Here is a 27,942-nt window from a genome sequence, read left to right on the forward strand (position 1 = left end):
CCTATAAAGAATCATTACCCAATTTCTCTTTCTATAACTTACTTAAGCTATGTTGGCTAAACCGTTCACATTTTGTTTGTTTATGTTGCGCTATTCATAAATATTGTCAAACTTTTTAAAAAAGGAAAAAACATTTTAATGGCAATTTTTAATTGCTTGAGGCATTCAATCATTTATTATTAGATAAACAAATCTAAAAAAGGTAAACAAAAAATCATGGAATAAAATGAGCATGATTTTGGCATCTAACGAACTCCGTCAGCTAATATTATGATGGTAGGTTTAGGACAATATACATACATACATGCGAGTAAGGGGTAATTTTTGTACAGTTGCTACGATGCAACCAAAAAATAAATGGACTAAAAAAGAACAGAAAACTGAAAACTATTTAAGGGTGTCTAATAAAATACATAGGGGGGGAGGAGACATTAGTCTGTTTATTACACTAGTCCCCAAAGTTTTATAATAACATTTTCTTATTTGTTGGCTTAACAACTTTAGGGACTTACATTGAATTTAATTGGTTGGTTCATTAACTTAAGTGTCCAAACGTTTTAACTGCTAATTGTAATCTACATAAGGGGTAAATTTGTGTATTATCATTGGAAATGTGCATCAATTCATCGGCCATTGTCTCATCCCTTAAGATATCTGAATAAACAAATTTTTTCTGCTGTTTTATAAAATTTAATATTTGTTAGGTTAACTAAATTATAATATTTACACACATCTTTATAAAATAAACCACCCCCCCCCCCCAGACTAAAATTTGCAGATATTCTAAAATACATGGATAAATAATTTTTTATAGACATATTTGTCTATAAGCGCTCAGAAACAAAAATCCCCTCCCAATAAATTGTAAAAATTATTTATGTATAAATAATATTCTATTATTCAAGTAAAATTTGCAATATTTAAAAAAATAATTTGTCTGCAACCAAAAATTAGATTAAAATATTGATAAATAAGAAAATAAATTCAATTCTTATTTTTATGAAAACTAAACAGCTTTAAAATTTAAAAAATGACAAAGATATGCAAAAAAAAATTCGGAGACATCTATAATACAAAATAGAACGATGTATGTCTGACTGTTTGTTTGTCTGTCTGTTTATTTGTAGCGAAGGATCTCGCTAACCGCTGAACCGATCGGGTTCTTCTTTACAGGGTAGCTTCTAATAGGTCCCGGAAAGGTTTATAACTATTTTCTTGGGGGGTGGGACACCCCCAACCCCCCCAAATAATGAAAATTAGGACAAGTAAAAAAATGAAAATCCGCATGCAATTAAAATGACATTCATTACGGCTGCCGCCGCCGCCGCCACAAAAATCTCTCAGATTTAATTATGATACAAGCCCTTAGGTTAGGCTACTAATTGACCATTCAATTTGCACGTAGATTGCAGGTTTTCAGGGATAAGACAATGGCCGATAAATTAATGTACATACCCAATAATGATACACAAAATTACTCCATCTGTAGCCTAAGATTAGTGGTTGAAACGTTTGAACACCTAACTTATTAAACCAACCAATCAAAAGTACCGGAAGTTGTTAAGACAACGAATAAAAAAAATGTTATCATAAAACTTTGGGGACTAGTGGAATAAACAGCCAATTGTCCCCTCTCTCTCTGTCCAACTTTACTCAAAAAGAAAATTTTGTATCTTTCTACTGTCGGTAGATTGTTTAATTTTAATTTTTTATCCCATTCTCTATACCTCCTTAGATATTCGCAGGCAAATTTCAATTCATTTTAAGAAAAGTAAAAATTAAAACAAGGATGAAAACATTCATAAAATCCGGGGCAAAGGTTTTAGATCAATCCCCGAAAATTAAATGTGCATGCCTAACTTTAAAATTGATATGCATTATATATAATATTATTTTTTCTGAAAATAAAGAATTTGAGAACTCCATAACTGATTGAGTTCTTCCTTTTAGGAAAACTTCATAATAGTCCTGAGACGGTTTTAGGCTATTTAGCAAATTATTGATATATTCTAGGAAGGTAAATTGAACTTTTAACTGTAATAAATATGAATATTTCTATGATTTTCTTGTTTTTAGAGAAGCTTTGTTTTATTATACAGTGTTAAATGGTAGAGTATGAAGTGTACTATATCCAACTATATCTTCACAATTATGTAATTTCAAACCATATTGTATATGCTACACACAACTTTATGTTTATTAAACTTTGGTTTAGGAGAAATTTCTGATTTAAACATTATCGCTTACGTCTTAATATATATTTTAAACAACGGTTATTACTTTTAAAATTAGGCACAATGTAGAAAATATTAATACTGCATTTGACACTTAGATATTTAAAAAGATTTCATTTTTAAAACCATGATTATAAACCTACTTTTTCTTTGGTAGTTTCAAATTAATCTTCTTCTAGGCTTACCTAAAAATTAAATAAAATTAAAGGTTTGAAAATATTAATTCGTTTTTAAGGAAGAAATTTATATTTTTTTCAACCCCTTATTTTAAAATTCACCCCAAATTTTGTTCAGTTTATTTTTTTATATTTAACTTTAAACAATGCACACGAAACATTTTGAAAGAGTTTGTTTTGAAAGGCCATTTAAAATTTCGCTTCAGGAATAACGTCAAAAACAACGCCATATTAAGATGAACGTTAGAAAATAAATAGAAAATACAGTGAAATAATAATTTGTTTTCATTTTAAAAATCATCCAAAAAAAATTCAAAAAATCTCGCAACCTATCACATGTTATTTTTTTTATGAAAAGAAACGTTTCCTTTAAAATTTCAGTAGACTTATATGCGTCAAGAAATTTTAATATTTGAGACAAAATTTTAAATTCGTACTTGCTTTTATCTAAATATTTGAAAATACAAATATTATGTTTCAAAAAGGAATGAAAGCTATCCAAAAAAGCGTGATTCTTGAGTAAATAATTTAAATTTTAAGATATTTTTTATTATTCCTATAAGCATGTACTAGCGGCTTCGCCCCTAGCATCTAGGGGCTTTGCCCCAAGAGGTAATTAATGAAAAAAAATTAAGTACCTGGTGAGAAGCCCCCACTCCACCACTAATTTTAAATGATAGAAAGAAAAAAATTGGGAGGGGGGTATTTTTTCATGTTTAGGGGGGTTGGGGGTGTCCCACCCCCCAAGAAAATAGCTTAAAACCACCACAGGACCTTCAGTGGTTATCGAGATCTTAAGGGACAGACGGACAGACAGACAGACAGATTATAAAAAAAACTACATTCCTTATTACAGAAATTTTGTTCCGTTTTAATATACGTAGACACGAGCGTAATACAAAAATGTTCAAATACATAATTTCTAACAATTAGATTTAATAATTTGAGAATATTGTTATAAAATCATCAAATTGTGATAAAATTCAAAGAAATTTTTGAAGAGTTTGTTATTGAAATCTTGTTAAGTAAAGGTAAAATGTTAATTTAATTTTTGTGGGGGATGTTGAAATTTGATTAGAAGTAAGGCTACTATAAAATTCATTTATGGTCAAAAAATAAAATTGTGCGTTTTTTGGGCCATAAAAAGACATTGTCGCAAAAAATGGGACATTGGGCTGTTTATTACACTAGTCCCCAAAGTCTTATAATTACATTTTCTTATGCAATGGTCTAACAACCTTGGGGACTTTTATTAAATTTTGATTGGTTGGTTCATTTAGTTGAGTGTCCAAACATTTCAACCACCAATTGTAATCTATAAAAAGGGGCAGTTTTGTTTATCATCATTTGGGATTTACATCAATTTATCGGTCATTGTCTTATCACTGGGCAGTTTGTGCTATAAAATAATATTCTACATTACTTTGATTTAATTTTTTTTAATGTCATGATTATGATACGGCTGATCTTGTTGAATTACAAAAAGACAAAATATCAAACGTGTTGTGAAAGTCTTAATTATTTTGTCTCGTTAAAATTTCCCTAATTTTTGTATTTTAAATTCGTGGGTTTTTCTTATAACCAAATAATATCTAATCCTTATGTAGGAAAAAAGGCAGTGATCTAAACGGATAAGACAATGGCCGATAAATTGATGTGCATTCACAATGATGATCCACAAAATTACCCTTTCTAAAGGTCAAATTAGTGAAAATTAGTGGAAACAGGGGCGTCCAAGCTTTTTTTTTTTGGGGGGGGTAAAAAATTTTAGGGGGGGGGGTAATTCGTGTTTGGGGGGGGTAAAATGGCGCGCGAAGCGCACCGAAATTTTTTTTTACCCCCCCCAAAATTTTTACCCCGGGGGTAAAATTTGATTGGGGGGGGTAATTACCCCCCCTAAAGTCTGTTGGGGGGGGTAAATACTCCCCCCAAATTTGTTGGGGGGGGGTAATTACCCCCCCCAAACTAAGTTACCCCGGGGGTAAATTTTTTGGGGGGGGTAATTTAATTATGTAAAAAAAGCACCTACCTAATCTATTAAGTTAATAAGTACTATCCTATAACATAAAGCAGTAAGTAAGGTTTATTTGACTATAGCTTCAGATTTCATTACTGTATCGGAAGTATAATAGTGTGATGCGTTTGTGAACTCGAACCTTTATCCTTTTGTTTTCCTTATCATTAATGTCAGTTTGGAAAGCGGTGAAATTCAAATGTTCATAATTGAACGCGGCATTCAAAACAATGCTTGCGCATGGACCATAAACAAAGCGAGCGTAGCCATCTTTGATCTTTCTTTCAAAATGTGCGGATTATATGCGTGATGAAAAACCATGTATAATCAGAATTGTGGTGTTGTCCGTACTGAAAAATACCTTTGATTGCTTCCCGGCTTTACAGGAACAAAAACTTCGGTAAGAATTCTTTCTTTAAGCATTTTTAATGGAATGGAATGAATTTTAAAAGACGGCAAATTAATCTTTCATTTTTACTTAAATTAGACCAAGTAATTAATTTATTTTTGTATCAGAATATTTTAATCGTAGTCTATAATGATTTTGTTTATGAATTTCAAACTCGTATTTAATTTTTGATTAATTTTAAGCAAAAAAGTAACCCTAGTATTTTATATATTTAAATATAATTTCGAATGCACGCAACCTCTCATAATGAATATTTACTTTATTTAAAAAGACGATTGTTCCAAATAAGAAAAGATTTATTCTCTTTTACAAGATTTATTTTATCATGTATTTAACATTTTAATATTTGATTATTAATTTTGTTATTTTCTATTTCAGCATGACCGTTTTCATACAATAAATTGTATTAGTAACTATGCTGGGTTTGTCTCTTGTGGGAAGTAGCAGGTTTCGTACGTCTGTACGCAAAGATCTGGTAAACGGCCAGCCAAATGCCGTTGTACCGAAACAATTACTTTTAATACTGAGTTCTCCTTTTTAGGAAAGCTTCACATAGATCCCATGATGGTTCCACACTATTATAGGTCAATCCTTTGAGTGGTTTTAGGCTATTTTTCTCCTTTCGTTTTACCCTTTAGAAAACACGAGTTCTTAGATGCTAAGGGCGCCACTACTATCTATAATACAAAGTAGAACGATGTCTGTCTGTCTGTCTGTCCGTCTGTCCGTCTGTCCGTCTGTCTGTCCGTCTGAAGCTTAAGATCTCAGTAACCACTGAACCGATTGGGCTCTACTCTTCAGGGAATATACCTACTGGTCCTGTGATGGTTTTAAGCTATTTTCTTGGGGGGTGGGAAACCCCTAACCCCCCCAAAAAATGAAAAATACCCCCTCCCCCCCAAAAATTTTTTTTTACTTTTTCTTTTTAAATCTAAAATACAAAAAATTAGGTTGATCAAACCTCTTGGGACAAAGCCCCTAGAGGCTAGGGGCGAAGCCGCTAGTTCAAATATATAGTAGTATCTCATTCTTTAGAACATAAAAATACAATAATTAACTCACTAACCAATGAACTAATATGATTATACTTTAAAGTGAAGCGTCTTATAGGTCCTGGTAAGTTTTATAACTAGTTTTGAGACACCCTGACATCCTCCCAAAAGAAATCGCCTATAGAAATTCTTTTTCATTATTTAATGAAATATTTAATTTAGTTAGGTATCTATTTTATGGAATCTTCAGTGCTTTACAATTACATCATAGATCCCCGGGATGGTTTTAGCCCTTATAAAGGCCCAAGCAAATAAAACATGATCAAACTATTAAATTTTTTGTTATCATGGTTAAGAACTGTTTTAACTGGTTGGTCTATATTGGGGTATAGTCCCTTTTGTGGCAACGCTCTTTAAGGGGCGTTTCTTCGTTTTTTTCACACAAGCTTCTCTCCTATTTCTAGCCCCTGCGGGGGGCCAATTGCTTAACCATGTGGGACAATCACCTAAACCAATATAACCTATCCTAAAATAAACTATCAAAAGCCATTTAGGATATACTTTTCATTAACTATTAGGAGACCAAACGAGGAACACAAAATATATTACACCTCAAGGCTCGAGTCACACTATGACTTTTTTAGGGGGGGGGGGGGGCGGGGATTACTCCCTCCCCCCCCCAAAAAAAATTTTCAGTAAAATTTTTTTTAAGAACATTCAATTTGGGGGGGGTAAATACCCCCCCCCAAAAAAATTTTTTTAAAGAACATTTATTTTGGGGGGGTAATTACCCCCCCCCAAAATGGTTTGGGGGGGGTAAATACCCCCCCCAAAATCGTTGGGGGTGCCTATGGCACCCCCAAGGTAGGGGTAATTTTTTTTTTGGGGGGGTATTGTTCACAAAATTTTGGGGGTGCCAAATGGCCCATTACCCCCCCCCTTGGACGCCTATGAGTGGAAACTCAACTTAATAAATTAACCATTGAAAATTCACCTAAGTCCTCAGAGTTGTTAAGCCAACGAATAGTAAAAAAAAATATTATTATAAAACTTTGGGGACTAGTGTAATAAACAGACCATTGTCCACTCTCTTTCTGAGTTTTATTTAAATTAATTAATAGATGTCAATAAAAATATCTAAAACAAAACTGATAAAAAAATGACCGTCAAAACTCAGCAGACAGATTAATGAACGCTAAATCAATTAAGTTAGATATTGACCTTAACAAAAAATGCAAGAAAAATCTATTTTTTGATAAATAAAAAAACTTTTATGATTAGAGCACTTTTATATAAAGTAAAAGAATACATTTAAAATTTTGAACCGGATTCGTAAAATTTTCAACTTGAGCCTTATAAATTTTTAATCAGTTTCGCCACAAAAGAAAAAAAACTTATGAAACTAAACTTTAAATTCTTTAAGAATCTATGTACATTTTATTTTTAAAAAAATATATAACTAGGTACATTATCACAAATTCACAGATGACTAATTAAATAAAAATAATAAATTTCACCATTAAGACGAAATATTTTTAATCAAGAATTTTCACGTAATTTTTTTTTAAATTTTGAAAGATAAGAATAAAAAGCAAATAATTTATTATAATTTAGGACAATTAAGAAGCGCAGCAGTAACTTTAAATATTATTTCTGACGGACGGACATACGGCAAGCCAGCTGCTTAATATTTCTTAACATTATTACCATTTAAAATTGTAAAATTAAAAGGTTTTTTTTTGTGTAAATTATACCTAATAAATAAACAAACACAATTCTTTCATTATTTAATATAAACCCTATCTCCACACTATTATATATCCTTAAATTTATGTGAATTCACTTCCACTAATCATCATATTCGAAACAGGGACGACAATATTCATAAGTAGCAAAGCATAATAAAAGAATTGACAAACAGAAAAAGTGGGTTATAGAGATGTTCAGGGGTCAGAGAAAATTAGAAAAGTTTGGGATAAAAAAATCACAAAACCTTTATGAATACATAGATACTCACATAGCATACTTTATACTAGAAGCTTTTAACAAACTCAGAAGTCTATCTTAACACCAGAGTAAATACATTTTCCCTATGGCGTTACAGACGGACTGACAAATTTTATTATAGAGTGGCTTTGCTACTAAACAGTCACAACATTAAACTCGTAATAAAGATATGTTTAATGATAAGCTTCAAGCAAAGTGGAAAGGAGAAGGGACAATGGGCTGTTTATTACACTAGTCCCCCAAAGTTTCATAATAACGTTTTCTTATTCGTTGATTAAATAAATTTGTATTGGTTGGTTAATTAAGTTAAGTGTTCAAACGTTTCAACAACTAATTTAAATCTATAAAAGGTATAATTTTGTATATCATCATTGAAGATGTACATCAATTTATCGGTCATTGTCTTATCCCTTTAGAGCCCTTCTTATAATATCTAACAACTGCGGAAGTGTATGCACAACTCCTAAATAAGCTTATGTTTAAAATAAATATTTATTTTAAGACAATTAAAATTGCTAAGGTGATATTTATACTGTAAACAAATAAGAATATGTTAATATGTTATTTGTTTAAATTTTCATTGCTAATTATAATTTTGTAAAAAGGGTAGTTTCACAGAGAGAGAGGGGACAATGGACTGTTTATTACACTAGTCCCCAAAGTTTACAATAACATTTTCTTGTTTGTTGGCTTACCAAATTTGGGGACTTGAGTGAATTTTGATTGGTTGGTTAATTAAGTTGAGTGTTCAAACGTTTCAACCACTAATTGTAATCTACAGAAGAAGTATTTTGTTTATCACTATTGAGGATATACATTAATTAATCGGCCATTGTCTTATCCCTTTAAATCAATGCTGAATAGATCAATCCTATAATTCAAATACTTGATCAAATATTCAATTCCTTTTGTGTTGACCATTGCCTATATGATGACAGATTGAAAAGGGATTGAGCGATAGAAAAAACTTTTTTTGCATATTAGTGCTCACGAATAAAAGGAGAGGTAACAGAATAGAAAGGATTACTTTCTTGTAAATCAGTTAAGAGTTCTTGAAAACATTACAAAAAGCTAACAAATAAAAGTTATTTGGTGCTCATATTGAAAAAATATCAATAAGATGGACTTTTTAAACTTAGTAAAACACTTAAAAGAATATTAGAAAGAGGCTAGTTTAGATATACCTAGCCCCTGGGCTGCCCTTACCCTGCGGGGCTTCCCTGTACCCAATATAATATAACCTAACCTAAAAAAACTACCCCCCATTAAAAATATTTCAAATTAAGGGGGGTTTCTGTGCTAAACTACGCACTTTTAGGAAACCGCCAAAATATTAAAAATTGAAAAATATATTTACATTATAGGGATCTAACAGGATAAGACAATGGCTGATAAATTAATGTACATCCCCAATGCTGGTACTTAAAATTAACCCTTCTGTAGATTACAATCAGTGATTGAAACGTTTAACCACTCAACCAAAAGAACACACCAATAAGTCCCCAAATTTGTTGAGCCAACGTTATTTTAAAACTTTGGGGACTAATTTAATAATCAGCCCATTGTCCCCTTCATTCCTGGAATGAATGGCACCCTAGAATACACAAATAACTAAACTGTACAACTTTAGAATTTTACAAATAGTTTGAATTAATATCAAGAATCAATTGAGCCAAAGAATATTTTTAGGACAGCACTTTTATTTTCACAAGTATCACATTATCTGAACTGCATTATCATTTCCTTCACTCTAATCGATAAAACTACCATCTATTTTTTTTCTACTGTGTTTTTAAAATATTGATGTCCTTTAGATGCGATAATATGCAGAAGTGAATGCGCAATACATTGCTGAGCACTAACCGATAAGGTTCTACTTTACAGTGTATCTTCTCATATTTTCTGGAAAAAGTTTATAACTATTTTGAGGGAGGGTACTAATACGCTCTAAACAGAAAAAAAACCCTAAAAAAATAACCCACCCCAAAATATTTTACAAACTTAAGATAAAAATTGAAAGTGCCACTAGAGGCCTCTAGGGAAGGTAATTAGTAATTAGTCAAAGAGCAGGATCGCTTTAAAAAAAGAGGAAATTCCTCTCTCTGACAAATGTGCTAAATTATTTAAGCGGAGAGTGACAGAGGTCGTTACATACTATGCGTAGTTTTAGGGAAAAGACAATGGATGATAAATTAATATAGTTTCGCAATTATGATAAACTCAATTACCCTTTCTGTAGATTAAAATTGTTGTCTGAAAAACAAAGAAAAAAGTCAATCAAGTTTTGTAGCAATCTAATAGGACAACGCAATTCTAAAACATTGAATACAAGTGTAAATTACAGCCCAACGTCCCCTCCCTCCCAAGTAGTTTGCACATGAACCCTCCTGGGACCATAAAATGGAGAGCTTAATAAATTCAGTGGTCAGAGAAATAATCTTGGTCTTATAGGACAAATAATAACCTTAATAGACAACTTACATAAGTTACAAATTAACGATATTTTATTTCAAGATTAGTTATTGGTTATATTGGGCAATATTGTACAAATAATTGAATAATTTCAGAGAAGTAACTTTCTTTCTTTCATAAGAAAATAATTTTCTTTCATATTAAGTTTGGTTACATTAATATTTATATAATATAATAGGATTTGGTAAAATATATAAAAAATATGTCTAAAACAAAATAAAATAACAAATATGTTCAAGATTAGTAATGTTTTTTGTAATATATATAAGAATGAAAGAAAGGGAGAGAAAGATAAAGAGATAGAAAAGAGATAAAGAGAAAGAAAAAGTGTGAAAAAGAAAGATAAAGAGAGAGAGAGAGAGAGAGAGAGAGAGAGAGAGAGAGAGAGAAATACAGAGAGAGAGAGAGAGAACGAAAGAAAGAGGGAGGGAGAAAGATAAAGAAAGAGAGAAAGAAAGAAAAAATTATAAAAAGAAACAGAGAAAGACACAGAAAGAAACAGTTTAAGAGAGAGAAAGAAATGAAAGATAGAGAAAGAAAGTTAAAAAGAAAGAGTGAGAGAAATAAAGAAAAATAAAGAACAAAGTACAAGGCAGTCTGACAGAAAAACACAGCCGCTATTAAGAGCAGCATCGCCTCAAAAAAAAACATGTCTAAAGCACAACAGAAATAAATTGCGTCAATTGCTCAGCGTAGAAACAAAATTGCTCACAATTCTAGGAAAAGAAAGACATTAGGTTTATAAGCGTGCAAGAGATTGGTGTAGGGTTGTTTCAAACCCCCTTGAGAATTGAAATTAAGAAGGCCTGCATTCCTCTTTTTTTCTCCACAAAATCTCTGTACCAATTCTGTAGATTAAAATTAGTGGTTCGATGCTTGATCATACAACTTGATTAACCACCACATCAACTACAATAAAAGTCCCCAAAGTTGTTAGGATAACAAATATGAAAACTCTATAATAAAACTTTGGGGACTAGTGCAATAAACATCCCAATGTCCCCTCTCTCTTTCTGTTTTCTTAACTTATGTCTAGCAAAATTAAGTTTAAATTAGCAACAGTCTGACCTGAGCAAAGCGTTTAAGATATTTGAAATGATCTAAACTGTTAAATATGACTTTTTAGGGTAAAGTACATTTTTTAGCAGGAACTATGTTATGTTCCGTAAAGACATTTGTACAACATTTTTTGTAAAAAGATAAAAATACATTAGCGGATTTTTTACTGTTATTATTGAGTAAAAGAGTTGAAGAACCCGATGTTTAAATTGTCTGCTGTAAACAATTATGCAAAAACAACACATTACTTTTCAAGGCCTTAGACTAACATTACAGGTAAGGTGAGAGGCGTGCACTAGAATGCAGGGATCGAAAGGGATAAGACAATGGCTGATAATTTGATGAACTTCCCCAATGATGATACACAAAATTACCCCTTCTGTAGATTACAATTAATGGTTGGAACGTTTGGACATTCAATTTAATGAACCAAACAATCAGAATTCACTAAAGTTCCCATACTTGGTAAGCAATGCAAACGAATAAGAAAATGTTAAATAAAACTTTGGGGACTAGTATAATAAACAGCTCATTGTCCCCAGTCTCTCAGGTTTTTTACACATAATATGAAAATAAGGTTTTATAGAAAAAATGATAAATAATAAGGATATTGGAACCTTAAAGTGCTTTGCAAGGGGGATTCACCCCCTAATTAAATTGCTATCCAGCTTTAGTTTAAATAACAATATTAATAACAAAAAAATATATTTTAAAGATTTTGTTAATTAATGAAACAAACTGGCAAAATAAAATAAATATCCAAAAATAAAACAATTAAAGAAAGCTTTTTGAAACTCACGTCTTTATACATTATACAATGCATTACAGCTATACCAAACAAAAACATCTAATTATAAAGAAAATTTATGATATGTTATTGGTGTTTTATTAAAACAACAAAATTTTAGATAAAAACCAAGCATAGAATTATTCACTATAGATTTGTAGGGAGGCAGTGGACATTGGGCTGTTTGTTGTACTAGTCCCTAAAGTCTTATAATAACGTTTTCTTATTTGTTGGAGACATTTTATTAAAATTTGATTGGTTGGTTCATTTAGTTGAGTGTCCAAACGTTTCAACCACTAATTGTAATCTACAAAAGGGGTAATTTTGTGTATCATCAGTGGGGATGTACATTAATTTATTGGTCATTGTCTTATCCCTTTAGATCCCTGATAGATTTGACTAATTTGCGAATTTTTCTTTTTCTATAAACTTTGTATACATTTTTTCCAAATTATTAAGCACAAAAGAAATATTTTTTTTTGTTTTAGCAGGTATTATCAATAAATAGCTATATATTTTCAATTTCCGCATGCTAGGAACACTATTCCCGGGGGGTCAGTAAATTTCAATCATTTTCAAAACTATCCAAAGACCTGCATTTTTAGATTGGGGGCGAAAAGTGCCCCAAAATAAAACAAAAAGAATATTATGAAATTCCCCAAAAGTTATGTTTTAAAATAATCATTTATGGAAAGCTTTCGTGAAAATTATTTAAGATAATAAATAGTCTTATATTTTTTAAGTCACTTCATTTCTAATTATTAAGTTTTTTGATTATCCTTCAAAATCTCGCAATCCATTATACCATTGTATTTTAAGGAGAGTTCCTGGATGGATTAATGCTATATTTGAAATTAGAGCTTGAAAGAGACACAGCCTTTTAAAGATACATATCCTTTTTTGAAACGTGGTATTTTTAGGGCCTAATCTACATTTTTACGAATTTGATTCGGCTAATGAAGGGAAAAAATTGCGAATTGCAATTAATGTGTGTGCAAAATCGGAGCGGGGTGGGTGTGCAGAATATTCCGCAAAAAATATAAATTTGCAAATTTGCTAACAAAAAAAAACAATTTGAAAATAGTTTATTTGATCCCTCTTATCATGCTTTTAGCTTGTGCTAATTCTTATTTTGATGGTCAATATTTTTATCGTGTTTTTGCAAAAATACCATTGGCAAATTGGGGGTATATCGCTGTGCACAATATTGTAAGAAGGCAATTTAAAATGAAAAAGGGGAGAATTAACAGAAAGGGGTTATTGAACGATAAAAATGATACTAAAATATATCTTTTTACATACATATCTTTATCGAGCTCAATTTTGAATAGTTCGCCTGTAAATTTAGGCCAGTTAGAATCCTAGTATTACTTTCAAATCATGCATGATGACTCCTGTAATAATTAGGTATAATATGAAACATGTAAACATTTACAACTCTATAATAATTACTAGAAAGTAACTAGGGCATTTTTAATAATACGTAAAAAACATATTTTTTTTTAATTTTGAGAATTGGAAATCCAAATAATTTTTTTAAAAGTTGAACGTAGATTTTTCAAAGTTTGAAGCGAAGCCTAAATGCAGTGTTAGATAGATAGTTTGATATCTGGATATCTAGATATGGATAGGTAGATAGCAAATCCAGTGGCATATTCTTCATATTTGCACATGAATATTTTTTCAGCCATGCAAATTACTAGTCAAGAGTCAACAGGGTTGTAAATAAAAGTAGCTTTTTAGCTGGTGCTCGTACTATCTATATATATAAAAGTAAAAGGATGTCTGTTTGTCTGTCTATGTTACTGTTAAATTGAAATTATTCTCCTTTATGGTGAAGCTTCTTGTTTTACAGTGACGTTTTCTTATTCGTTGGCTTAACAACTTTGGGGACTTTTACTAAGTTTAAGGATTCTAGGGGAACATTCGCTAGTATGTCTAAAAGTAATCGAAATTTGGATTTTAAACAAATGTTTTAATTGTTTTTCAATTAAAGTAATAATATTAGTATTTTATGACATTTGCATTGTAAAATCTGAAACTTTGTCTTATATTTTACGAATTACTTTTTTTCCATCCTTTAATACACAACCTTGTGTAGTCAGAAAGTGCTAATTCCGAGAACGCAAATTGCATTAAATTTTCAATCTAAAAATTTGAGATGAATCTAATATCTAATATAATATCTAATCTAATATGTATGATTGAGGGCGCAAGATTCACACATTGTCTCAACAAAATGTAGGATTTAGTTTTTAAATCATAAATCTTTTAGCTCTTAGTATAGTATTAGAATTCACAGCTTTAATAGCTACCAAACTTGCTTAAAATTATGTAAGTAGTGTTATTAGTATTATTTATATTGAAGAACTTAATTCTATCTGATATCAAAATAAGAAACTACCTTAAATAACAAAAAAATGGGGAGAAAATGTTTTCATAAATTATTTTGATATTAGAATTGACTTTTATGTTACATTTTCAAAAATGTAATGTGCAAAATAAGGCAGCCAAAGTTTAAAGCCAAAAATGCAAATAAAAAAGCATAAAAAAATATTTTAAGACTTCTAGATTTAGAATTTAATTTATGAAAAATAAATGGAATTACATATATATCCCATTCTTTGTTAAAGGCAGGTGTGAATTAGTAGAGGGTTAATTTACTAAAGAATTAAGGGGGGTTGAGGTCGCAAATTAGCTTGCATGCAAAGGCACTTAATAGCACATTAAATCTTTCCTTTAAAATTTGACAAAACTATTAAAAAATACTGATTGAACCAGCCAAAATGCATTTTTTAATTGGTGTTGTAATTTAATCACGAAACCTTTCTAATTTCAGAGACAATATACGAGATAATTTACCAATTTGAGTATATTGATTAATATGTATTACATCCCCTTTACAGCTTTAAAAGATAAACAAAAATCTCCGACTATTTCTTATGGTTTTTGTTGGTTATAAAATACAAATTAATGAAAACATGAATTTTTTCATAATCAAATGTTCGTAGTAAGTTATTTTCTCCAAAGAAATATTTTTTTTATTGGATTTTTGCAATTGTTTTTTAGTACATACAAACTAATATATGTATGTGTAGGTTCTTTTTACAAGGACAATCCAGTCCACTGATAAATTATGAATCTATAAAAAAATTATAGTTTTATTTTCATGTCTTAGCATGTTGACTAGTTTGTCCGTTAAGACTTAAGACCTCTCTAACTACTGAACCAATAAATTTTTCTAATTTTGAAAAGTCCATTTAAAGTTTTTCGTCTATCCATACCTAACCATACTAATACAGTGCCTCTAGATGCTAGAAACACAGGCGCTAGCACTTAATAAAGAAAAAACGAAAGGATGTAGAAGATTTTCGTTTGATAATGAAAAATATTTGTTTCTATTATATGTTATGCTTTCCTAGACAATATATTTTCATTATAAAAGAGTTATATAAAATTAGAAATTAATTAGGCCATAGAAAAATATTATTGCTTTTATGTTTTTTTTTAAATCATAATGAGTAGCTATTCTATATCTAGAGTATGTCCGTACGTCCGTCCGTCATACCAATCCCGTATGTACTGTCATATACTCCTGTATAGATAGACAAGGTTATCTAAATTCACATTCCATTGCAAAAAACGCGATCTTTGGTTTGTTTAAATGTCCATTTATTTAGCATTTTTCAAGAATGTCAAGCGTGGGATAATTTTTAGAATGTGGATACCATTTATTTTGATTTAAATGGTACATATGATTTTCATTTAAATTCATTTTTTGGACCCGTGAGAAAATTTTTTTAACGTGAGAACCATTTAATTTTCGTTGAATTTCATTTTTTGGAAGTGTGGGAAAAAACGGGAGAAAAAATATGTTTTAGTATAAAGAAATGTTCTATCAGTTTCAAACCTTTTTCATTCGATAGATCATACTGACTTTGGAAAAACTGTCAGACCGATTTTTGATATTCAATCTGTGAAAAAAGATATTCAAGTTTTAATTTTTTGTTTTGAAAATATTATTTTACATGTATTGACGCCATCTTGGATTATGATAATTTTTTTTGTTAGAAGATTTTTTTTCTAAAATATTTTTAAAAAATTTAACTTTTTACAATAAAAAAATCTTTGAACTTAAATTGACCAATAATTCAAAGAGTTTTTCTCTTTGATTTGGAAGATTTTTTATGATTTTTATTTTTAATGTCAAATAAAAACACAACAGTGAAAAAAATGAAAATTAAATGAAAAAACGTTTTATGATTTTATTCAAGAAATTATTTGCTAACATCACCTTTTTGTTGCAATAGAATGTTATTTAAGCCAACAAAATTTAGCATAAATGGATATTTAAATTCCTCGGTATTAAATGATGAGCTAACGCTCGATAATTTAAATATCCATTTATGCTAAATTTTGTTGGCTTAAATAACTCAGTTGCTTTATTTTTTCAGATTAAAGTAGCTGCGCTATTAATATACAAAATTGTCCTCGTCAATTTTAGAAAAACTAGAGGCTGTGCCCCAGCATCTAGGTTGGGGAGGGGGGGGGGGGGTCAGAAAAATAGCTTAAAACGATCCCTGGACAAACAAACTTTAAAACTTCACATAAGAGGATAGAACATTTAAAAAGGCTCTTTAGGAGTTTTTGGTCGAAAAGCTGCACCTTTTAAAAAAAATCAATCTGTGTATCCCATTAATTTAAAAGATAAGAAAAAAAGTATTTGCATCTGAATAAGTAACAAATGGAATTCTTAACATTATTCTTTTTCCTCTCTAGAATAGGTGCTTAAAATACCCCCTCTCTTTGTTGCCTTTTTAAACCCCTTTGCCTTTCATTTAAAAGTTAAGTAGTTTTTAACAATTTAAAATGGATTACATTTCACCTGATTGATACCTCTGGAGACGGTTGAAAACTGAAATTAAATAATAACTTTATAGCTTCAACAACCCACCAACCTTTTGATTGCACGACCTTTACTCGAAAGTCCTTAGTGTAAGTGGTAAAGAGTTGCACCTTTTTTCCAACTTATATTAACCTCAGGTCCTTGACATAACTGTAGTAGGAACCATTTATAACGTCTCAAGTTATGACGCGAATTCTAATACATTTTCGTCAATCCCAATCGCAAGTATGATATGACCTATCAAGAAGGTCCAAAATGCATAAATGAGAAATTATTTAATCTTGTAACATTAACACTTTGCAGTCCAATAATAGCTCCAGGGATCTAAAGGGATAAGACAATGGCCGATAAATTGATGTACATCCCAAATGGTGTTACACAAAACTCCTACTTCTGTAGATTACACTTAGTGTTTAAAACATTTGGACAATGAATCCATAAATCAAAATTCATTAAAAGTCCCCAAAGTTGTAAAGCCAACGAAAAAGAAAACGTTATTGAAAACTTTGGGGACTAGTGTAATTAACAGCTTTTGTCCCCTTCCATCCTGGACAGGTCTAACATTCCGTCACATTAACAATTCTAAAACCCATAAATTTACATCCATTTCTAAACGTTTAAAAGAGTAGCGCGGTTCGAAATGGCAACGCCATTATGCAAACTGTAGCATGGCTTAAAATTGCTTGAATGCGTCTTTCATTGGCTTGTATTTGTAGTAAATTACTAAATACATAAATTTAGACTAATTAGACTGCAATCAATTTACCTTTATAAAAATTGCATGGTTAAATGTCTTAAGTATTTCAAAGGGTTTAAAACTTTTTTATACATGCTTGATATTGAACAATAATCAGCATATATTTCGCACCAAGCTAAACTACCTTTTACTCTCTTGTAATTCAAGAAAACACTTTTAGTTTATAAAGGTATTTTATGCTTATACTTTTTAGCGTTTTCGTAATCTAGACATAATCATTTTTGAGACATTTGAATTGAAAATTTTAAATAATTTCTACTTAAAATTTTGTATATGCTATTTAACTTTTAGCAAATTTCAATACTTTAAGTATTGCGGAAATGAAAACTCAACTCGTGATGTATTTCTATCTTATAAGCCTGTAAAATGAAATGCCCATGCGTTTCTGCCAAGAGTAAAGCTTCTCTAAAGCTCACTTGAGTGAAAAACACTTAGTAGCATTTTTCTACTATTAACACAAGCCGCGCAATTTAAATTTAAAAAAATTTTTGCACAAATTTTAATTCCATATTTCTTGAAAATTGAGGCCTTTGGAACAACCGATTTTTATGGCGTAATTTGTAGAAATAATTATTTTTAAATATTTGAAACCCAAATGTCCCATATCAGGTTTTCCAAATAAAAGCATTTTCTATAATCATTTTTTATGCATAATTAAGTTTTTTTTAAACTCATTTCTCTTGAAACACCCTGTATTTTTAGCCATACTGTAATAGGTTTACAATGGTTTATACTAACCATTTAAAGTCTAAAAGGAAAAATGCCACTTTTCTATTAGATAGAAGTTTTTTTCCCAGGAAAAATGTATTTTTTATGTCTGTGTGCAATTTTGGACTTAACAATCAAATCAAAGAAAATGGATTGCAGATGTTTTTCGAGTTCGTTTTCCATGAAAATTAAAATAAAAATCATAAAATTAATACCAGTTTTGTTATCCTTCGCCTTCGGCCTCTTAGGGATAACAAACTTGTTTTAATCTTATATAACAATTTGATTTTAATAACCGAGGAAAGCTGTTTATAATGCGATAACTCACTATGTTGTTGCACATAAGAGACGCAGCAATAACATGGTTAATAAAATATGTTTTGAGACAAAAAAAACTTTCATTATAAAAAATTAAAATCAGTTAGTATACAGACTTAAAGCTACTCAAAATATCAGAAATGTTGCAACTGATTTCTCCTTTCTTCAAATTCGCCATAAAAAGTGAAATTTGTTCTTTGCTAAGAAGGTGCGTATAGTCAGGGATCCAAAGGAATAAGACAATGGCCGATAAATTAATGTACATCTACAATGATAATACACAAATTTACCCCTTCTGTGGATTAAAATTAGTGGTTAAAACGTTTAAACACTTAACTTAATAAAACTACCAATCAAAATTCCACAAAGTAGTTTTGCCAACGAATAAGAAAACGTTACTATAAATCTTTGGGGACTAGTGTAATAAACAGCCCCTTTCTTCCTGGCGTATAGTGCTAAAATCTTGTTCAAACCTTTTCTATGCCATTAAGCAAAGGCATTTTTATTGGTGTAACTACTCTATAGATATTATTGTCTGTTTGTCTATATCTATCTATAATTTGTTCGTCATAACTCGAGCAGTTGCGCACGTTTTCTTATTCGTTGGATAACAAATTTAGGGACCTTTGTCGAACTTTGATTGGTTGCTTAATTAAGTTGTTGTAATATACATAATGTGTAATTTTGTGTATCATAATTGGGGATGGACATTAATTCATAGGTAATCGTCTTATCCCTTTAGATCCCTGAAATGCGCATTTATTCTATGTAAAAAGTATGGCCAACTAAAATTTATACATATTTACTGTCATCGGGCTTTTAAATTATCTATTATCTATGCTGTATTTTAGCCTACTATTCTTTTTTATATAAAATATTGTAAGCTATCTTACGCAAATTGGACATTTTTCAAGAAAGATTTCTGCTAAATATTGATGTTGTCATCCTTGTTAAGAATTTTATTTAGTAAAATTTGTAGTAAAGGCGAAGTTTTATGTGTTAAATGCACATCAAAGTATTCAATTTCATTTAAGAAAAAGATTCTTTTAAAGAAGCTTTTCTAAATTTAGGGTCCGTCCGTCAGTGTATCGTCATGTTGAGTTCAACTTTTTACGATGAACTGAAAAATGAGGCCATTTTGAATGATTTCTTTGTTCTATTTGCTAGATTTTTGGTATAGTGAATTATCAGGTAATTTATACGTTATTTGTGTAGCTTTTTATATTTTACATCAATTCTTAAATTCTTCTATTTTAATCATTCTGCATTTTAATAAAACATACCTACAATAAATAATTTTTTTTATTCAGATCTCATTTTTACGTTTTCTTTATAGTTATAATTTTTGATATTCAGACGGTATCCTTAGCTTTTATGGATGTTATCATCCTTTTAATACTTGATTTCTAAAAGCATAAGAAAATGGTAAAGCGACAAGAGTGACAACATCCACAAGGACAAGGGGAGTTGGTCGCGTTAAAGACTTAGAAAAATTGTGAGTTATAAGGCAGCTTCGCTCCAAAAAAAGGTTTCGTCTATGAAGAATGTACAGTATAATTTGCACTTTTCCAAAAATAAATACGGTCATTGAATTAGATAAAAGTGTTTTTATGTGTATAATTTTACTATAATTATGCTGAAAATTATATCGGTGTTCCATAAATTCTGCCAAATGTATTAAAATATTATATCGTATAACATTTGACATTGGGCTGTTGATTACAATAGGCTCCAAAGTTTTATAATCATGTTTTTTTATTTATTTGCTTAACAAATTTGAAGACTTTCATCGAATTTTGATTGGTTGGTTTATTAAATTAAGTGTTCAAACACTTCAACCAGTAATTTTAATCTACAGAAGGGGTAATTTGATGTATCATTTTTCAGGTGTACATCAATTATTTGGCCATTGTCTTATCCCTTTAGATTCTTGAGCGAAGGTTATGACATACCGAAAAATCTGCATTAAAATTTGGAAAATCAAAGTAGTGAATTATTCAAATGTCTGCCATAGAGGTGTGTTTAAAAACCCGCCAAATTTCAAATCGTATTATAGACAGCTTTCCGCGGAAACCAAAATGAAAAATTTTAAGATTAAAAATCATAAAATTAAAACCAGTTTTGTAAGCCCCGAGGGAACGAGGGCCGGGGCTAACAAAACTGGTATCAATTTTATGATTTTTATTTTAATATTTGTGGAAAAAAAATTTCTAATACGATCATATACATAATTATTCAGTATGGCTGAGACCCGGTTCTTATCCAGCGGATATTACTCAGTTTCAACGCCATACTGACAATGGTTTTCTTATAAGAGGGATTGATTTAATTATTATTCATTATGAAAATTTTTAAGCTGGAGAGGGGGAGTGGGGAATTTAGTCATTTTCTTATAAGGGTCTACATACTTTTATAAGAAAATAGCTTAAAACCAACTAATATGAATCTTTGCTAAATATTTTCGCCACATTTTATTTCACAGTCTACTTTAATTCAATGAATTTAATTGGGAATTTTAGGTAAATTGTGGGATAACTAAAGGCATATAGGTCACCCTAATAATAGACTTGTTTCTTAATATCTCTAATACAGTTTAACAGGTTAAGGGAATTTTTATAGATACAGAATAAAGTGATAGTTAAATAAAATATTTAAATGTTCTTTAGAACATTGGGCTGTTTATTACACTAGTAGTCTAAGTTTTATAACAACCTTATTTATATGACTCAATAACTATTATTGGTTGGTTTTTTAAGTTGAACGTCCAAACGTTTCAACCACTAAGTATAAGAAAGATATTTTTGTGTATAATCATATGAGATGTACATCAATTTATCGGCCCTTTAGATCCCTGATTCAAACCTATCATCTGAAAGGGTTCGAATTTCACCATGCAGACTTCTCAAATAATGGGAATCAATAAGAATAATGTAATGTTAATCTGTCTATCCATCTACACTGATCTGTCTATACATATGCAATCTGTCTATCTATCTATCCATCTAATGATCTGTCTATCCATCTAATGATCTGTCTATCTACATGTGTCAACAAATATAATTGATGTAATTCAGCAGAGCTTAGGATGTTTAGAAATTCTACCCTATAAATTACTATGTTTGTCTGACTTTAATGACTAGTACAGAAGTATTTAGGGATCTAAAAGGATAAGACAATGGCCGATAAATTGATGTACATCAACAATGATGATACACAAAAATTACCCCTTCTGTATGTTACTAATCAGAACGTTAATATAAAACTTTGCGGACTAGTGTAATAAACAGCCCATTGTCCCCTTCCTTCTAGCTTTTCATAATTTTGCTAATTTTTGACGAATTTACAAATTTACGGGCCACTTAAAATTAAACAGTAGCAGCGCTACTAACAGTAAAATCCTTAATTCAGTGAAATTTTTATGTTTAAAAAAGTTTGCATATTTACCCCTTTAAGACAAGTAAAAGAAGCCTCTTTATACATCTGTAAATTAGGTGAAAGGGTCACGGAAAGGGGGGAGGGGGGTGGAAATGAGGGGATAGGTAAGTTTGCTACCCCCCTCCCCCATCAAGGGGGAAAGGGTTATAGGCGAGTTCAAAGTTTGTTTAAACATAACATAGATGCTTTTGCATTTTCGCCATTTTTAAAACAAATTTTAAAATTATTTCTTTTTTTGTAATTGTATTGCTGAATAACTGTTTACTCGCCTTTTTTAAGGCTACTTAAGTTCATAAATATTTTCTTTTAAAATTAAAAATTTTTGTTTTTGGTAATTGCTATTTTTAAAAATCTGCCAAGTTTTTTGGACACAGAATGGCAGAATGATAAAGACTTTTGTATTGTAGAATTTCTTGGAGAATATTCAAACAATTTACAATTCTTTAAAAACTTGTTGTAAAAATGGATGTAGAATATATGTACGTGGATATTATGACAGGAGAAAAATTATCGTCAAATTAGGATGCAATTTCCCCTTTTATTGGTTGAGCCGTTTCTCCAGTAGAAATAGAGGGGATGGGGTAACGGAGGGGATGGGGGGAGATCGTTATTTTAGCCCGCTACAGAGTTCACTTTATTATAGAAGATAAAAATCTGGTGTAAGATCCAAGTAATAATATATCCATTGTTGTAAACATACCTATAAATATTATAAAACATTAGTTTTAAAAATAATAAAATGCAGTACACTATAATACAGAAAAACGTAGATACAGACGAAAATATCAGGGATCTAAAAGGACAAGACAAGACAATGGTCCAGAAATTGATGTACATCCCCAATGATGATAAACAAAATTACCCCTTTTGTAGATTAAAATTTGTGGCTGAAACGTTTGAACACTCAACTTAATAAACCAACCAATATAAATTCAATGAAGTCCCTAAATTTGGAAAGCCAATAAATAAGAAAACGTTTTCATAAAACGTTTGGACATTTAACTTAATGAACCAACCAATCATAATTTGCTTAAGTCCCCAAAGTTAATAAGCCAACCATTAACGTTATCATAAAACTTTGAGGACTCGTGTAATAAACAGCCCATTTTCCCTTCTCTCTGTGCAAAAATACACATCCTATATAATTATAGAGTGGCTGCGCTACATATTAGAATGAAAACATATCTAATTACAAACATCACAGTAAAATGCGAGACAAATCAATGGGAAATTTTTAATAGATTATTACCCATGACCAAAAAAATTAAGAAACTCAAAAATACAAGGAGGGAGGTGACAATGGGCTGTTTATTACACTAGTCCCCAAAGTTTTACAATAACGTTTTCAATTTCATGACTCAACAACTTTGGGGACTTTTATTAAATTTTGATTGTTTAGTTCATTAGTTGAATGTCCAAACGTTTCCACCACTAAATGTAATCTATAGAAGGGGTAATTTTATGTATGATCAATGGGGATGTACATGAATTTATCGACCATTGTCTTATCCCTTTAGATCCCTGTAAAAATGGCATATTCAGGCATGTTTCAATATTAATCAATGCATTTATTATATTCAAGAGACTTTTGACTGATGGAAAACTTCAAAGCAAACCCTGTCCCCGAAAAATATTGGGAATGAAAGAAAAGAGTAATTTGAATATTTTGAGACAGAGGGAGTCAAATTTCGAGCTATATACGCGTATGTAGGTAAATGATTATGGTGTGCACTAGCTTCTGCAAAAAGTTCTCAAAGTTTTTTAATAACGTTTTCTTATTCGTTGGCTTAACAACTTTGGGGACTTTAGTAAATTTTGATTGGCTGTTTCATTAGGTTGAGTGTGTTAACGTTTTAACCACTACTTTTAATCAACAGAAGGAGTAATTAAGTGTATCATCATTGGTAGTTTACTCCAATTTATCAGCCAGTGTCTTATACCTTTAGAACCCTGTACGCATACAGTGTATTTTCAAAGCGAAGTTTTTCTATAATTTGGTTCGTTCCGCACATCCACTACGGACAGCTTTTATCGTTAATTAAGGCATGTTTGAGTTGTCCTATTTGATTTCCAATTTGGCATGATTATTTCTGTAAAAGCTAGGTTCGATGTAAAAAGCATGACAACTCGATAAACATTACCAGAAAGTCCATTTTTATCTTTTTCACAACAAAAATAGATAAGATTATGTATTTAATCATTTACCGACGGCAGAAAAGACATACACAAAAAAACAGAGTAGCTGCGCTTCCAAAAAAAAACGCCGGTAGGCTAAAAATACCATTGAAAAGCGAAAACACACATACAAGCGAAACGGATAAAATTTAAAAATGAAAGAAGTCGAGTTAATGAGGGGGTTGGTTGTCTAGATAGAGTAGGGGGGGGGTGGGGTATGTGTGTATATTTAATGGTAGGTTTGTTAAAGGAGGGGATGGGGAGGGGGGTAAAAGATTTAATTCTAAATTGAGAAAGTTAAAAGGAGTCAAAACATGGGGTGGGCTGATGTTAGCCCCCCCCCCCTAAACAAAGTCTAAATTCCAAATATTGCCACTTTTTTTCAACCTTCAGGCAAAATCCAAGAAAAGGGTTGAAAAATCTTTGAAAAATTTTGCCTATTTTCTACACTTGTCCATACTCATTAGTAGCGAAGCTACTTGAAAATTCAAATTGTCTGTCTGTACGTCAGCTGCTTGTTTTATTCTCTAATTGCCCGTTTAAAGCTTTGTGATAATGAGGAAAAATACCTCAAAGAAAAGTGACCTACTCAGATGCTATTAAATATTCATGCCTAACTTTTATTGTGAAGATTCCCATGAACTATATTGTTCATTTTATCTAGCCTCTGTTTTTTTTTCTATTTTATTAGCATAAGTATGTTCTTAAACAGTTCTCTGATTTCAAACAGTTTTTTTCTACAAATTTACTTACAATTTTGTTCAAACATTTATATTCTACTTATTTAGTTATGACACTCAATAAGTGTTAATATTCTTTTGTCTTACCGTTACAGAGCTTCGCTAATTATGGATGTTATCATTTTTGTTTAATTCCTAACCCATCTCTTGAAAATTTTGCCTGCATTTCGGATTCTTTTTTGGCCAAAATAACCGTTATTAATGCCATCAACTATTTTTACATTTGTTAAATTTTTGTCGACAGTTTTATCCAAATATTTGCAAAATCAGCATCAATTTGAAATGATGCAAAAATAAAAGGATTTTTTCCTTGAACATGTTAAGGGTCATTTAAAAGTCGAGGCCTTAAAAAACATTTGCACTTAACTTTTGAACATAAGTTATGCCTTTTTTAGTAAACTAAGAATCAAAACTACAAATGCAACCCTTTCATCCCCCCAATTAAGCTATCAAAATCTTTATAAAACATTGATTAACTATAAAAATTATTTTTAAAATCATATTTTTACTTGTATACAGATAAATATAGAATAAAAAGGAAAAGCTGTCAAATTTCTTTTAAAATTAATAAGAATTTTAAAAAATATAAAAATAATATTTCATTTAATCAATAATTTTTATTTCCATTGAAATCTAGTAGTTAAATCAATCAATTTTCTATCTGGTTAAAATTAAAAGGTAAAATTATGTATATTTTTATTCAGAAGTAATATTTGTATTTATTAAATTGAATATGAATAAAATTTTCCATTTAAAAACAGGTTTGGTCTAATCCTTTAATATAAAGTAGTAAGTTTTTATGCCTGAAGCTTAAGATCTCAATAACTACAAAAAGGGTTCTTTATTCTATGTAAGTTTATATTGTTTAAGCTACTTTTCTAGTCCCTCTCTTTCCCTAGATGCTAGGGACGCAGCAGCCTGTTTACATTAAAGTATCCGTGTAAAATAAAAATATCACCTATAAACTGAAACTACAAAAAATCAGAATATTTTTGGGAAAATTGTTGGTAAGATTAATTCCTTCTACACCTTATTTTCTAGTTGCTCTTAGTGGTTGCCTCTAAACTATTTAATGCCATAAAAGAAGCTTCCCTGAAGAGCACGATCCGTTACAAAAACATTTGCTTCCGCATGAAAGAAAAAAACTTTTTTAAAATTAAAAAATGTTTATATTTATCCCTTGTGGTCTAGGTGTAATCTGGGAGTTAGGTCTAAAATCTAATCTCTTGAAATTAGCATTAAACTACAGTCTCAAGACTAACTACAGAAAAAAACGTCCTACAAATTGACAAAAAAAAACACTTTTTATAATAAAAAAATATATATAAATAAACTGATATTTTTTTAGTAATTATAAAATTAAAATTATTCTATTACATCTTAACTTTTAAAGAAAATTGAAATCTTAATAAAAATTCATTTTTTTGTGATCCCCTAAAAAACTACGAGAGAGAGAGAGAGAGAGAGAGAGAGTGGGTGGGGGGAAGAGAGGGTTGTGGCCCTCATTCACTTTTTTTCCAGTCCATTTTAAAGTTTCAGCCCTAGGGCTAAATTTTTAGCTCTCCTCCTCAAGGAGTTAAATATACAGTTTGATTAAAAAGAAACATCTAAAGCCAATTTTTACCATAATTTGTTTGATGTACATGGTATATCTATAGCATTTTTAGAGATGTAACTTTGTGTATTTATTATTTTTGGAAAATTCATTACTTTCTAACTTTGCAAAAGCTTATCCTTGTCACCGTGCATGCTTTGAGCAGCTTAGCTTAGCATACAACCAAGTCAAATAAAAATGCTTTTTGAACATGGCTGGTTTTAAACCATAATTGCAATATTTCATTACAAAAAAATCGTCCAAAATAAGTTATCAAAATCTAGGAAATTTTTGACCTTTTTTTTAATGGAAAATAGACACCCTTGTTTTAACTTTTGAGTAAAAAGTATTTTTTAGGATTGGTGGAGAAAGGGGGTTTAAATTGCAATTTCTACAATAGACAGACTTTTTCCAAGCCAAAAGACAAAAGGGAGAGATTTTGGGGGGTTTGAAGTTTTTGCCTTTTGGTTCAATTCAACTTGAGTCCATTCGTTGCAGGGATGTAAAGGAAAATGGCAGCTTAATTTAACATTACCCCTTTCTTAAAACTAAAAATGATATAATTAAAATTAAATTAAAAGATCAATTTGTCCTCTATTAATGTATAACTGTATCCCTAGCTAATCAAGGATCTAAAGGGATAAGACAATGGCCGATAAATTTAGGTACATCCCCAATTATTATACACACAATTACACCTTCTGGAGACTAACATAATTGGTTGAAACGTTTGAACACCCAACTTAATGAACCAACCAATCATAATTTATTAAAGTCTCCAAAGTTGTTACGCCAACGTAGAAGAAACCGTTATCATAAAACTTTAAGGACTATTGTAATAAACAGCCAATTGTCCCCTCTCTCTCTATCTCAGATCCCTAATCCGAAGCATTTTTTTCGCTTCTCTATCTCTCTCTAGCATACAAACACACACACACACGCACACACATGCGCATACATTTTCACTTACAGACATTACGTACCGGGTTCATTGGTTGAAAAAAGGGGTAAAAAGTAGTAGAAGCTACATGTTTTAAGGGTCCCCAAAAAATTAGGGGCTTAATTAGATACAATTCCAGGACATTTCAGGCAAATTTAAGAGATCTATGAAAAATTTAAGACATTCTTTACTAATATTAGGTTCTAAATACATAGATAG

The 27,942-nt window shown here is 30.5% G+C and overlaps 1 protein-coding gene and 1 long non-coding RNA gene across 5 annotated transcripts in view; one reads left to right on the forward strand and one right to left on the reverse strand.

The window, feature by feature from the left end:
• LOC145327664 (uncharacterized) overlaps positions 1–27,942 on the reverse strand; it is a 147,407-nt gene that overhangs the window by 26,769 nt on the left and 92,696 nt on the right. The window lies entirely within an intron of this gene.
• On the forward strand, positions 4,703–5,247 carry LOC145327852 (uncharacterized). Its single transcript, XR_013882263.1, has 2 exons — positions 4,703–4,824; positions 5,212–5,247. It is a non-coding gene; the product is annotated as an uncharacterized LOC145327852 (long non-coding RNA).

Source organism: Acartia tonsa, chromosome 9 (genome assembly GCF_053477335.1).
Source record: "Acartia tonsa isolate MP-2025a chromosome 9, ASM5347733v1, whole genome shotgun sequence".
Taxonomy (NCBI): domain Eukaryota; kingdom Metazoa; phylum Arthropoda; class Copepoda; order Calanoida; family Acartiidae; genus Acartia; species Acartia tonsa.